This window comes from Elephantulus edwardii, unplaced genomic scaffold (assembly GCF_000299155.1).
Source record: "Elephantulus edwardii isolate Elephantulus edwardi_28Jun2011 unplaced genomic scaffold, EleEdw1.0 scaffold00348, whole genome shotgun sequence".
In the NCBI taxonomy this organism is placed as follows: domain Eukaryota; kingdom Metazoa; phylum Chordata; class Mammalia; order Macroscelidea; family Macroscelididae; genus Elephantulus; species Elephantulus edwardii.
In genome coordinates, this window is record NW_006400098.1 from 679,492 (window position 1) to 682,683 (window position 3,192).

Below are 3,192 nucleotides of genomic sequence, written 5' to 3' on the forward strand. Positions count from 1 at the left end.
GGACAAAAATCCAAGAAAACTGCCAACTGATGTGCTTGTTGGTGAGACTTAACTCTGCCCAAGCAAATTTCTGCAGAAATAAAACGTTTTGCTGAGATGGATTCTACTGCTATGCTTCTGTTGCCACATCAAGCCATGATTCTAATACTTTTATTATTATTACCACCATTTTAATGATAATTTAGAGAGATTTCTGATTCCATTCATTCATTGTTGCACTTTTCTCCCAGCGCACCTTTCCCCTCCAGTTCATTCTTCTCTTTGAAAAGTAAAGGAAAAATTCTTTCATTGTTATACAATCCCTCCCCCCAACTCCACTCCACTGTGCAGCCTTCGTTCTGGACTCATGTCATGACAATAATACCTAATCATAGATCCGTTTTAAACCATTCTCTCTCTCATCTGCTTCAATGCAGTATACATAATTTATCCCGTCTTTCTCAGTCTCCACCCAACCCCTATATCAGTCCCGTTTTACAACAGTGGCACTATGCAGTATTTGTCCTTTTGTGACTGAGATACTTCACTCAGCATAATGTCCTCCAGGGTCACCCATTTTTAATAGTATTTCATTAGTTCCTTTTTCAATGCACTGTAGTATTCCATTGTGTGAATATACCACAGCTTCTCTATCCATTCATTTGTTGATGGGCACTTAGGTTGTTTCCAACTCTTTCCTATTGTGAACAAAACATGGGTGTGCATATATCTGCTTGGGTGACAGTTATGGTCTCTTTGGGGTATAGTCCCAGTAGTGGAATTTCTGGGTCAAATGGTATTTCTATTTGCAACTTTTTGGGAAAGCGCCATACTGCCTTCCGTAGTGGCTGTACCATTTTACACTCCGACTAACAGTGAATAAGGGTTCCAGTTTCTCTACAACCTTGCCAGCGTTTGTTGTTTGCTGCTCTATTAAATTTTGCTATTGTTACTGGGTGAGATGATATCTCAGAGTTGTTTTGGATTCTAATACTTCTAAAGTAGAAGAACGGGTGAATTGGAGCCGTGTACCTTTGAGATTGAAGCACAACTTCTTACCGCTAGGCCACCGGAGTCCCCTCTGTAATAACAGCCATAAGAATGGTTAATGATTTTTCATCTATTGTCATTTGTGTACATTTTAAAATAAATAATGAAAAAAAAAACCAAAGGCTGGCGGGGTGGGGGGACCAAATCTGACTTTTACCATCTTCACAAAGGGGAACTGTCTGTCCCTGTCCACAGTGTCAATAACACAAATCCAGTTCCCATGAAGTCAGACATGTCTCCATGCTCCCTATTTCTACTCCTCTCAGCACCAGTCTTACTGTTTGCTGGATTCAAAATCTGGTGTGAGAACCCACAGACCACACACAACCATATTGGGGAAGTTGAAAGTTTCTAATCCAGATTAATTACAGAATACAGTCTCAACAGCTCCCAAAATAGGCACACAGGCACCCTGGTCTCGAGCCTCTCGGCTTTTGGTCAATGTTCTCAACTTCTTGGTCTTGCCAATATTGGATTGTCACCCCCAGTTGTCCAACAAAGTTCTCAATCATGCCAATATTGGCTCTCTGCCACCTAAGATCCCATTTCAAGTCAGGTCTCTAGCTCATAGGTGCTGCTGCTGTAGGTAAAGTCGGAACAAGAGGAGCATCCTACATTGTCTTGCAATTTCTTCAATGGTGCCAGAATGTCTGCCTTTGTAGATAGAGAAGATTTGTCCCTGGAGCTAGAGGTACTTCATTTATTGGTGAGACTAGCCAATCCCTTTGTAGATTGATTATTAGGACTGGCCAATCCCCTTGTGGAATGATAGATAGCCAATCCCCTTCTGGGTAGGCTGACACACTCCATTCTCTTTTCCCTGCCTCTCTACATAGGAAAATCCTGCAAATAGCTGTAGAGAAATCCATTGGCCCATGTAGACAGAAGCACAGCATTGCAGGTAACTTGGGAAATAAATCATATTGCTGTAGGGTCATAGGGACATTAAGGAAAACCTATAAATTCTAAAGCGAAATAGATAGGCTTCAAGTTTAGAATTCCATTCCCTAATGAAATTACAAAAGCAGGAAAAGTTGTAAAAGATCCAGAGACAGACCAGCCCCCAGAATAAACTAGTTACAATCAATATAAACCAAACTTGGGAAATCAATCAATTATACTTTGGGAAACGTCAAAGAGATGTCAGTCTTGAAAACTAGGAAGGCCAGACTCCGGAAGAAAGGGTAGTGATTAATATGAACTGAACCAGGCGTGGAAACAGTACGGTTTTGAAAACATGAAAATTCTGAGATTTTATAGATAGATCTCCATTTGAGAATTGTATCCCATAATTAAATTCCAAAAGCAGAGAAAAATGAATTTCTGGTACAGAAAGAGGGAAGGCTCCACCTCAAAGGTGGTGATCAGACCGAACCGTCTCTAGTGACAGTATAATTTACACACATGAAAGAGCACTGGGGACAATGGCCACATGGAAGTAAAAGAAGATGGTACTTGACCCAGCTTTGAGCCTCTTATCCACTCTCTATGACAACTTTGCTACCAGTTTCTAATCCTTCCTTCCACAGGGAGGACGGAAAACTTTGTGTCCCAGGTGACGGCATCTCATTATACCGTCTCATTAAAGACGAAGCGTTGACCTTAATCACAAGTGGTAGTTTTGCTGACTTCACTGGACAGAAAAATTGCTCCTCACAGGAGATACCCCAGACGCTCCGTGTGGACACCGTCACTTATGTTAATGGTGACGTGATAATGGTATCTCTGTGGGGAGGCCAAGCCCAGGAACGTAAGCGTCTATAACTGAGGACGGAAGTGTGCGGGTTCATCCTGAATCACACTTCCCTGCGTGGATCTTGGAGCAAAATCAGTCAGGTGAGCATCTAGGTCTAAGCTCAGGACAAGTATAGGGCGGAGGGAACCCAGTAGTAGAGAGACGTACAATCGAGGCTTATCCATCACAACATGAGCAGGAGAGAGTGTGCTGGGGAGTCTTTCCGGGTGGGACTAGAAGGGGCGATTCTGGAAATTATGTCCTTGGCTCTGGCTAAGAACCAGAGAGAGGGAGATGGTTCATTCGGAATCTGTGCACTCCTAGGACACCAAGTCAGGAAGAGTTCACACAACATAGAGAGAGAGATACAGATATAGATATATAGATGATAGATAGAGATTAGATAGATAGATAGATATAGATAGATA